This window comes from Takifugu rubripes, unplaced genomic scaffold, assembly GCF_901000725.2.
Source record: "Takifugu rubripes unplaced genomic scaffold, fTakRub1.2, whole genome shotgun sequence".
Classification (NCBI taxonomy): Eukaryota; Metazoa; Chordata; class Actinopteri; order Tetraodontiformes; family Tetraodontidae; genus Takifugu; species Takifugu rubripes.
The window spans coordinates 2,517-13,906 of NW_021821621.1; the positions used below are offsets into that span (position 1 = coordinate 2,517).

The 11,390-nt window shown below is 51.4% G+C and overlaps 1 pseudogene; it reads left to right on the forward strand.

The window, feature by feature from the left end:
* Window positions 1-217: 217 nt before the first annotated feature.
* Window positions 218-6,819, forward strand: LOC115248246 (leucine-rich repeat-containing protein 4B-like; annotated as a pseudogene).
* The last annotated feature ends 4,571 nt before the right edge of the window (window positions 6,820-11,390 follow it).

Consider the following 11,390-nt stretch of genomic DNA (forward strand, 5'->3'; position numbering starts at 1 on the left):
TCTCTGTATTTCTGTACGACCTGTGTTGAAGTGTTAATTACGGAAAGCGGCTTCCACCTGCTCCTTTGGAAGGATTTGATTTATGACAAAATGTCTGTTGAGGGATTATTGGGGGGGGTGACACGGGAGTTCTCGTGCTTCTCGGAGATATTATTTTCTTGACGGTCCCTCCTGTGATAAATGATTCTGCCGATTATTTGTTCTGCCAGGCCTCTGTTGGTGGAAGCGGCTTCTAATATCCCCCTTTTGTCGTCTTGCAGTAACTCCTGGGCTTCTTCTCGCTTCCCGCTTCGCTCAAATCCCCGAGCGAGAGGGAGGAACGTCTGTCTGTGTGGATACGTCTATGTCCAACACACCAGAGGAGACACCGCAGGCATCGACAGAGGACGGCAAAGATCTCAGAGGATGCAGAATTAGAAAGGACAGATCCCGACCGGAGAGACGCCTGGAACATCAACTCTCCCACCAGAGTGGAGTTGCCTCACCTGTACCTCCGGATTAAAGAGCAGGGTCATGTCCCAGTTGCCATGCGCATCGCCACGTTGACCTGCCTTCCCGGCCCTTCCCCCTTCCTCTTTCTATTGGCCCAGCTGCTACTCAGGCTCCTCCTCTCTGGGCCAGAGCTGGTGGGAGCCGCCTCCTCCTGCCCCTCCCACTGTACCTGCTCCAATCAGGCCAGTCGAGTCATCTGCACCCGGCAAAAGCTGGACGAGGTGCCTGAGAGTATATCTGTCAACACTCGATACCTCAACCTGCAGGAGAACTCCATACAGGTGAATCATCTACCTGTCCCTCTATTAATCTGTGTATCATGTCTTTGGAAGCTTTTCTCTCCATTTCACTGATCGGCTTCCGAGTTGATCCCTGAGTTTTTCAAATGTGGAGACATTAAGGCTTCCGAGAAAATGTCAGAAAAGGTGCCCAAAGGTAGCGATTCGAGGCGGAGACCATAACCAAAGCTGGTTCACCTGGTCGGAGGAGGACGCCTTGCTAGCGGAGGAGGACGTCTCGCTAGCGGAGGAAGACGCCTCGCTAGTGGAGGAGGACGCCTTGCTAGCGTTATCATATCAGGGAGCCGAACCCTCCTCTTGTTGTTAATGTTACAGCGTTCCTTTTGTTGGGAAACTTCGGAGAGAAGACGGATCGGTGATGTGGCGGTAATGGTAGATAGAGTCACTCCAGCCTCCGTGGAACCAAAGGAATGTTTTAAATTTCCATGACACTGCGCTGCCTTTTGTATGCATTACCAATTTATCTGGAGTCCCTAGATGGCGTTTTCATGGCTTCGCAGCTTCAAGGGAGGAATGTTTACACACAGAGCCTGGATACAAAACACACAAGTTTCCACATTTCTAACAAGAATCTGTTGATTTGACTCCTCGCGAGTGGCGTCTCGAGTAATTGGACCCCCCCCCTTCCCCCCGAATGTGGCTGATGGGGCTTTCTCGGCATTTAAATCCAATTCCATTACATTTTGTGCCACTTCTTAATCATAGATCCTAAACATGGTTAAATTTTTCCGCTCCGCACCGTCTGATGTCCCCGATTCCTCAGAGGAAGCATCTTATTAAACATAATGTGGTACTAACGGAGCATAAATAGGACATCACGCCACATCATTTGCTGCCATAAAGAAAATGCTCGGATCGAAAAGCGTTTGTTGCATGTTAGCGCACAAATTTCTGATTCAGCTTGTTGTTTCCTGCAGCTCCTCTTTAAATGATTAAAAATCTAAAAATGTTTTAACACCTGAAGGCATCCTAGATTCTCTGGTTTATTTTTTCCTACAGTACCCTCAGAGTAAAGCCTTGACAGCTCCCACCCCCTTAACGCCACCGCTCTCACCCTCCTCGCCTTAATGCACCCCCCCTCACACACACACACACACACACACACACACACAACCTCCTGCTCCACATACAGAAGAGGTGATGGCCTGTCTCTAGGAGCCTCACATTTTTAAAAAAAAATCCCATTTAAGGGACTCGCTTGCACCCACTTCCTGTCTCCCGACTTTTCTCACCAAATAATGACCCACTGGACCCAAACCAAACAAATCTGCACTGTCTCGGTCTGTGGTGCCCAGAACACATCCGATTACAAAGCATCTTAAGGTTTGTCATCATTTCAACCTAATGTAAATGTATCATCCTGCCTAACATGGCGGTAGGAAGGTCCCACCCGAGGATGGAACAGTGGCGTGATCAGGCGGTGAAATGAGAGCAGAGTTCCGGGCCGAACCCGAGGTTTTCTACAGTTTCTAGGATGTCGCCAAAATGCACGATTCCACTAATGGACACATGCTCTCACTCCATTAGTTATCCTGTTTGGCGGTAAACCCACCTTATGTTAAAAAGGGCAGGAACAACTGTGTCCTATTAGCAAGATTTAAAAGCAGCTAACAGCATTTAGCGGCTAAATTAAACATTCATCCATCTTGTGCTACTTTGTTCTTTAACAGGGGCCGCTGGAGGGCTAGAGCCTATTCCAGCTGCCTTCCAGTGAGAGGCAGGATACATCCTTCACACCTTAGGTCACAGAAAAAGCCCCTAGACCCAGGGGAATCAAACTACAGACCTTTTGCTGTAATGTGATGTTATATTTATGGCAAATGTAACTAATTATTTACGACAAATGTAAATAATTATCTGGTTATGATTTGAAACATTGCGGCTCAGATCTGTGGTGCTTGTGTTGCTCTAACCAAATACAACCTTCACACTTTAGTCGAACGTCTTCCTAGATAGCAGCGGTTTCTGGCTATTAGCGGGACAAACACAACAACCAGCCTTTCCACGTATATGTGACCAAATGGCTCCAGATGCTTCTTTCTGGGTCTGTTGAACGAGTTGTTTGAACGGGTTGGTGGCCAGCCCGGCGGCACCAGGAGCTGTCGGGCCTCTGAGATGTGTGTGTCTCCCATTCATGCACCAGCCACACCAGTACACCCACTCACCACATCCGGAGGTTCTCAGGCATGAGGAATTGATTCTACGAACAAGCAGGAATAAATTTGGGTCAAAATTGTGGATATGAACCGGCAAGAGTTGGGATTACCACTGAAATGGTTTCTGACACTCATGAGTCAGTGTGAGTCTGTCCCCACCTCGCTGTGTAGACTGTGCTGATCCAAGAGTCAGACGCTAACCTTACAAAGTTAGTAAGCCTAGCATTGATTCCGGCTTTGCCATTTTTCAAACGCAGCAAATTATTTTATTAATGATTACTGGTAAAATGAAATTCATATTGCTTTTGATGATTTTGATTTTGCAAAAAAGAAAGAAGGCTGTTAATCATCAAGTAGGGCAATGCAGTAATTTTCATTATCTGCCTTTCCAGGTTATCAAGTCAGACACTTTTAAACACCTGAGGCACCTCGAGATCCTCCAGCTATCCAAGAATCAAATCCGGCAAATTGAAGTCGGAGCGTTCAATGGCCTCCCCAACCTCAACACTCTGGAGCTTTTCGACAACCGCCTCACACTGGTGCCGTCGCATGCCTTTGAGTACCTCAGCAAGCTGCGGGAGCTGTGGCTGCGCAACAACCCCATTGAGACTCTGCCGGCCTATGCCTTCCACCGAGTGCCCTCGCTGCGTCGCCTGGACCTGGGTGAGCTCAAGAAGTTGGATTTTATTTCGGATGCTGCTTTTGTTGGCCTCTTCAATCTACGGTACCTGAACCTGGGCATGTGTGGGTTGAAAGACATTCCTAAACTAACAGCGCTCATCCGCCTGGAAGAACTGGAGCTGTCGGGAAACCGTCTGGAGATCATCCGGCCTGGTTCCTTCCAGGGCTTGGTGTCTCTCCGCAAGCTTTGGCTAATGCACTCCCAAGTTCCGTCATCGAGCGCAACGCCTTTGATGACCTGAAGAACCTGGAGGAGCTGAATCTGTCCCACAACTCCCTGCATTCTTTGCCTCATGATCTGTTCACGCCGCTCCACCAGCTGGAGAGGGTGCACCTTAATCACAACCCCTGGGTCTGCAACTGTGACATTCTCTGGCTGAGTTGGTGGCTGAAAGAGACGGTGCCCAGCAACACCACCTGCTGTGCCCGCTGCCATGCTCCTCCGTTCCTAAAAGGCAAGTACATTGGAGAACTCGACCAGAGGCACTTCACCTGCTTTGCGCCCGTCATCGTGGAACCACCTACGGACCTCAACGTCACCGAGGGTATGGCAGCTGAGCTCAAGTGTCGTACGAGTACCTCCACAACCTCTGTGAACTGGATCACCCCCAACGGTACTCTGATGACCCACGGCTCATACCGGGTGAGGATATCGGTTCTGCACGATGGAACGCTCAACTTCACAAATGTCACTCTGCGAGACACGGGCCAGTACACCTGCATGGTCACAAACGCGGCAGGTAATACTACGGCAACTGCCGTCCTCAACGTCACTGCTGCCGATGCCAGGTGTCAACTACACCTACTTCATCAACAGTTACCGTGGAAACAGTGGAAACCCCCGGAGACGAAGACTCTGCGTTAGTAGCAATCAATGAGACTTTCATTCGAGTTCACCCTGGCCCCACCCCCTCGAGCCACCTGTGGCCCGAAGGTGTTCCGACCACTGCCTCCTCTCTCTCTACTAGTTGGCCCTCGCCACGGGCCACCCGACCAACCTTCACTGTGCCCATTACAGAACCAGGCTTCTCGGGCCTGGATGATGTGATGAAGACCACCAAGATCATCATCGGCTGCTTCGTAGCCATTACCTTCATGGCAGCGGTGATGCTGGTGGTGTTCTACAAGCTGAGGAAGCAGCACCAGCTGCACAAGCACCACGGTCCTGCTCGAGCCATCGAGATCATCAATGTAGAAGATGAGCTGGGGGCCAGTAACGGCGGGCGAGGCAGTGGCATCGCTGGAGGCTCCACCATGACCCAGGGAGGCTGTAGTGGAATAGGAGGGGGACAGAGCCTCCGACTGCACCACCCAGAGATCGTAAACCTGCCCAACCTGGGCCAAACGGAGCACCTCAACCATTACTACAAAACCCATCACTTCAACAACAACATGATAGGCCTGGGCCTGGGCCTGGGTTCTGGCATGGGCCTCAACAACAACAACAACCCATCCCCCTGCTCCCAGTCCCAGAACACTTGTTCCCAGGTTACCACATCCACCGGTGGGGGAACAAGCTGTGGAGGCATCCTTCCCTCTGCTATGCCCCTGCCCCAATTGGGTCTTCACAGTTCTTTGAAAGGCCTTATGGGTAAAAGCCAGAACGAGCCCCTACTTTTTAAGAGCGGTTCCAAGGAAAACGTGCAAGAGACTCAAATTTGAGAGAATTTAAAAAGCCCAAGGTGGATGGAGGGAGCAGTGAGGCAGAGAGCCCAGGAGATGAGTTCTTAAAGAATATTGTCACCTTCTGTCCCAGTGGAAAGTTTCCTGAAAGCATGATATTCCTCATTGTGCCGTCAATCAGTGGGCAGGCAGGAGCAAACAGAGTGAAGATGACAGCATCAGATGCCCCAACATTAGAGCCTACACAGTTCCTTCACCTGGAGTCCTGATCCACCCTTCTCTAGCACCGGCGCTAACAAGATGTGCATTAATCAGCCTCTCCAGGATTTATACTGATTCTTTCCAGGCACATTCAGTGTATATATTTGGAGTCAGACATAATATTGACCATCGAACATGTCGGATTAGTGCTTGGCGGCCATCCCGAATAACAAACAATGGCAGTCCCGGGTTTCCAGGAAACGTTAAAAAAACAAAGAGGTAAATTAGAGCGGAGATTCCAAGCGGGACGCACACATTAGTCTTTGGATACAGGACAACAGCAACCTTTTTTTTTAATTTTTTTCGAGTGGCGTTCCACTCTTCTACACCTTCCTGGCTGTCATCTTTTTATAGTCGGAGAGAGACGGAGAGATGGAACTCTTAGAGGACAACGAGGGACACGAGAACAATGACAGAACGTACATATTATATATACCGTAAATATATTTTCATTCAAAGAAATAAATTATAAAGAATCTTTATCAAGCTTCTGACTGACATGTACAACGTCTGAAAAATATATACAAAAAACAAAGGAAAAAAAACAAAACACGCAGCTGTTGTGGTGGCCTTTCTTTACGACTTTTCCACACGTGGAAAAAGACGGCCGCCCCGACGGGACGCGCGGCGGGATCGCCACCGGATCAGCGCGTGACCTAAAACAACAACAGGAAAAGCGGGGAAAAAGCGTTCCAGTGGATTTATTTTGGTCTTTGGAATCTTTTTTGTAGCCACACAAAGTGTTTTCCTCTCCCGTCTCATCCACACGAACAGTCGCGAGAAAACGGGAGCTCGTAGCGGTAATAACGACCACGCTGGTAATAATGGCGCCTCCGCCGTCTTTGATAAAGCAGAAGATTTTGATGTAGATAATGTTGCACATGCTAGTTCAGCATGCTCTCCGGACCCTCCCCCCCCCCCCACCCCCCACCTTCAGCACACCATTCGAATTCTGCCGCCGTTTATTACACTCTGACGTCGTTATTACCAGTTTGAGCGGACGTTATTATTGCTACCTGTGCTTGAACTAGCTGTTAGCATTTGTACATGAGGCTTTGTGACTGATGCAGTTGGACTTGGCGGCAGGGTGGCACACGGGAACACCCCCCCCCGCATCTGCCCTCGCTGACTCTCTGATCTGCCCCCCCACCCCGTACACATGTCATCATCCCCGTTAAGACCCTTTGTGGACACATCCGTGTCAGTGTTGTCATGTGTGAGTGGATTTCATGGCAGCGGGGAGCTAAAGGGACGCCAGCGTGTCGGAAGGTAAGCGAAGCTCACGCGGAGACGTGGGGGGGTGGGGGTGGGGGGGGGGCGTTGGCACGGAGACGGGTCTTTTTCTTTTTTTTTAAAGGACAATTATGTGAAAAAATAGAACCTTATAGATCTCTTTTAAAAAAATAAGAAGAAAGAAATTATGTGTTTTTGATTTTGGGTTTTTACCTAGTTTGATTATTTTCTGTTTTTTTTTAAAATGCAGTATTATCTTTATTGTAATATTGTTATTGTTATTATAATTAGCTGATTACACTGGTTATAAATATGAGCGATGTTCTGTTAGCAGAGGTCACTTTGAAAATTAAAAAACCCTGGCACATAAAAGAGCAGAGCTTTGTGTGACATTTGCTGCCTGTTGTTGCTTTCGGGTGTTTGGTTCTGCTGCGGTTTCGCACCGACGACCCGGCGAGGTTGAAACGGGGCGACCGGACGCCAAGTGCACCGTCGCGTTGTGTCGACACCTGGTTACCGTGGCTACGCATGTGAGAGGAAACAGGCTCGTTTAAGGTGCCCTAATCCTGACCAGACTCTTGTCCCCTGCTCAATCAGAGCTCCACCCACCTCCAGGTATCACCCCCCCCCCCGACTCTCAGCATCCAACCGCCAGGTTTCCTTGGCAACTGATGCCGCTGCAGCAGCGCTACTTGATTTGGGTTTCAAATGCTAAACAGAGGCATCAGAATCTCGTGCGAGTGTGTTCATCCTCTCGTCCTCTCACGGATTTGTCCGTCCCTCCGCCTGTTGCTCTCCCTCCACTCGCTCTCTCCGAGCGCCATCACGCCATCGACACGCCGCTGCGCCCGCCCCGTTTCCGATGGCACAGGCGCCGCGCCATCGCTAATGCCTCCGCGCGCCCCCAACACCCGCGCCTGCCGGAGCCATTAACATATCCCATTTCTCCAGCACCAGGGATCCATTTTCCCCTCGCAGCTTATTTACATATTCATCTGCCTCCGTGTGTGCAAATAACGGGGAAATTATCGCGCGGATCCGCTTGTGGGTTCGACGGCAGCGTGTCTGAAAGGCTGCTGCAGACGCTGTTTAGCCCTAATTCCTCAGATGTGGCCTGGCCTGACCGTGGCCTGCGGTAGCTCATCACGTTAGCGCCTATAGCTGCTGTGAATTAGCGGAGGCCATGTTTCCGAGGCTGTTAGCGAGTCACAGACCGCCCGACACACTCCCAGCGCTAATGGAAATGCTGTGTTTACCGTGCAGGAAGGAGCGCGCGCGTTCACGCGTTCAGGGAATAGATCAATTAAAAGCAGAATATGTGCCAGTGTGTTTTTGTGTTCTGGGTTCTGAACCACCTCTCTGCTCGGGAAATGGAGACGGGGAAAAATACGGGCGTTTTGAAAGCGCTCCGTGTTTATGGAAGGAGACACGACATGGCCGGTAATGCGCTCGCGTGTGTCGGTGTGTGTAGGTGTGTGTAGGTGTGTGTGTCTGTGTGCGTTCACACAGGTACACTTAAGGTTTGGAGGGAGGAAGTTGCAGAAGTCCGACCTGTTTTCTTTTAACTTTTAGCATTTTAAGACCTGACTCTCTATAACCAGTATAACCAGTCCATCTACCCCCTCTGTCCCAGTATAACCAGTCCATTTACCCCCTCTGCCCCAGTATAACCAGTCCATTTACCCCCTCTGTCCCAGTATAACCAGTCCATTTACCCCCTCTGCCCCAGTATAACCAGTCCATTTACCCTCTCTGTCCCAGTATAACCAGTCCATTTACCCTCTCTGTCCCAGTATAACCAGTCCAGTTACCTTCTCTGTCCCAGTATAACCAGTCCATTTACCCTCTCTGTCCCAGTATAACCAGTCCATTTACCCTCTCTGTCCCAGTATAACCAGTCCAGTTACCCCCTCTGTCCCAGTATAACCAGTCCATTTACCCTCTCTGTCCCAGTATAACCAGTCCAGTTACCCCCTCTGTCCCAGTATAACATTTTCTATCTTTATTTAATATTGAGAAAAAAAATCAGCATCAATCGATCGTTCTTTGATGTCCTGACTCTTTATATCTGCTGTTGGAGACTGGGGGTCAAAGGTCGCGCCTCGCGGTGGCAGGTTAGCGCTCCCGTGTTCAGCGCTCTGATTAGCTTTGATCGTTTCGGAGAAGCGTCGGCGGCTCTTAAGCTCCGTTCGTTTATCGCGCCTCGATGCAGCTCGCGGTCGTAATTCCGAACGCTCGACGCCAGCGAGGCCACGAGAGGTCAAACGGAGAACGCCGATGGACGCTAGCTGGGACTGCCGCTAACAGCTAACTGTCGCTAACAGCTAACTGTCGCTAACAGCACCCCCCCAGAGGTGCCTGCTGCGGTCGCAGTGTCACCGACAAGCATCGGCCCCCGGAGGTGTCGCGAACACGTTAGCATGGATGCTACAACCCCTGCGCGAGCGCGTTCTGTCCTCAGAAGCAGGCGGAGCGGCGACAGCCGCCACGCTGCATTATTGATCCCTCTGCTGTCAATGATGCATGTGCGCCGCGCTAATTTTCCCCCCGCAGCGCCGCCCCGGACCGTCAGAGCGCCGCTTTTCCCTCCCTTTCTTTAATCACGGCTACAGTTATGAGCGCTCCGGGTCCCCTCGGAGTCACGGCGGGCGCGGGGTGGACGTGGCGGCACCAGCCGATGGTGACGCCAGCGAGCGGAGCGGGAAGAACCCGGAGCGGCGCTGCTCTTTTCGCCGGGGCCGAGATGTGATGAGCACGGACACTTTTCTGTGTCATCGCTGCGAAAATCCTGCCCCGAAGCTACTCATCAACACAAAAGCATATCTAAGAACCCCTGACACACACACACACACACACACACACACACACACACACACACACACACACGGACTGAAAGATTTATCAATTGCGGGGGGCTTCAGCACCCGCCTGTGTGTGTGTGTGTATGTATGTGTGTGTGTTTGTGTGTGTGTGTGTGTTTGAGAGAGAAGTTTGTGTGCTTAAATTTGAACCAAGATACTCATTCTACTGTCAAAGTGAGGACATTTTGGGACGTGAGGCTGGTCCACACAACATCAAAGGGCTCTTTGAAGGTCATGACCTAGTTTTGAGGTTGAGGTTTTAGGAGGCTTTGAAGGTCCAAACAAGCATAGAAGAATGTTAAAAGCTGAATGAAATGAACATAAAAACAAAATAAATCTATTTAATCGATATTTACAGGGAACGGCCGCAGTTTAGTGACATCGAAGCGGGATTTTATTCTGGCTTTGATGAATATTGTTAAAAAAACAGTGATTGTTGTGATGAAAGAGATGAAAGCAGAAGGGAACGGCGTCAGCGACGTGTCGGGATGTTTAACTTTTGCCGCTTTCATCCTTTAATTCCTCCCAAAAAGAGCGAAAAGACGAGAATAATCCGGAAATTTGGAGCGCTGACAGAACGGGCTCATCCAGGACTGACGGGTCGCCTGGTTCTGAGCAGAACCGGAAGAACCTCCTCACATTTCTCCCTTGATCCCGTCCTCGCGGTGGCTCCTGGACGCCAGCGCGCCGCAACGCTCCAGCTTCCTGTTGGGGGCGGAGTCAAACCCGCAACCCTCAGTGAAACGTGCGTTGGCGGATCGGAGCGAGCTAAAGGACGCGGTGACCCAGCAGCTGTGCTCCTCCCCGGGGGGGCGGCTTTTCAAAGCGCCCCCCCCCCCTCCTCGGCGCCTGGATTTAGCGCCTGCGGACGCCATCGTAATCACGCCGTGTGTGATGTTTGTTTGAAGCCGCAGACAACATTCCGCCGCTTTGAAGTGCAAATGGAGGTCTGGTCGGAGCGCCGCGTGGAGGACGGCGAGGAGATAAGCTGGCGGCGTGATAAGGCAGCTGTCAGCTGAGGTGGCAGAAGACGCGGCGGGCGCGAGGTCCAACCCGGGCCGGACGGTCGGGGAGACCCCAGAACCGCCCGGCGCCGGTCCGGCTCCTCCCAGTCACGAAGGTCCATCTGTATGTCCAGGTTTGACGCCATCGAAACGCCTCGACCTCCAGCCGAACGCCACGCGGTTGTCGCCCGAGGCCACGCCTCCTCGCCGCCCGGAGGAAGAACAGAGGAAGAGGAAGATGGATCGAGAGAAAAAGGGATGAGGGCAGAAAGGAAAGATGTCACTGAGAGGCAACTTGTCACTCCGCATCATGTGTGAGTGTGTGTGTGTGAGTGTGTGTGTGTGAGTGTGAGTGTGTGTGAGTATGTGTGAGTGTGTGTGAGTGTGTGTGAGTGTGTGTGAGTGAGTGTGTGTGTGTGTGTGAGTGTGTGTGTGTGTGAGTGTGTGTGGTCCTCCCACGCACGCAGCTCTGTGTGTATTTGTGTATCGTCTGCATAAGTCATAAGCATTCATATTCATGCGTCCGGTGGGCTGCGTGCGCGTGTGCGTGCACGTGCGCGGCCCTGCCCGCCGCACGCCTGTATGTCACCCAGCGCCGGAGGGGAAATGCCCCCCATCTGCCCCCCTCCCCCCCCCCCCCACACACACACACACTCTCTCTCTCTCTCTCACGCACTGATGTGCTCGCTCGCTCACGGGAGTGTGTCTGCATTATCCTCCTTGTTCTCCCGCTCAGGCTTCTCATCCCCTTAACCCCCCCCCCCCCCCCCCCCCCACTCC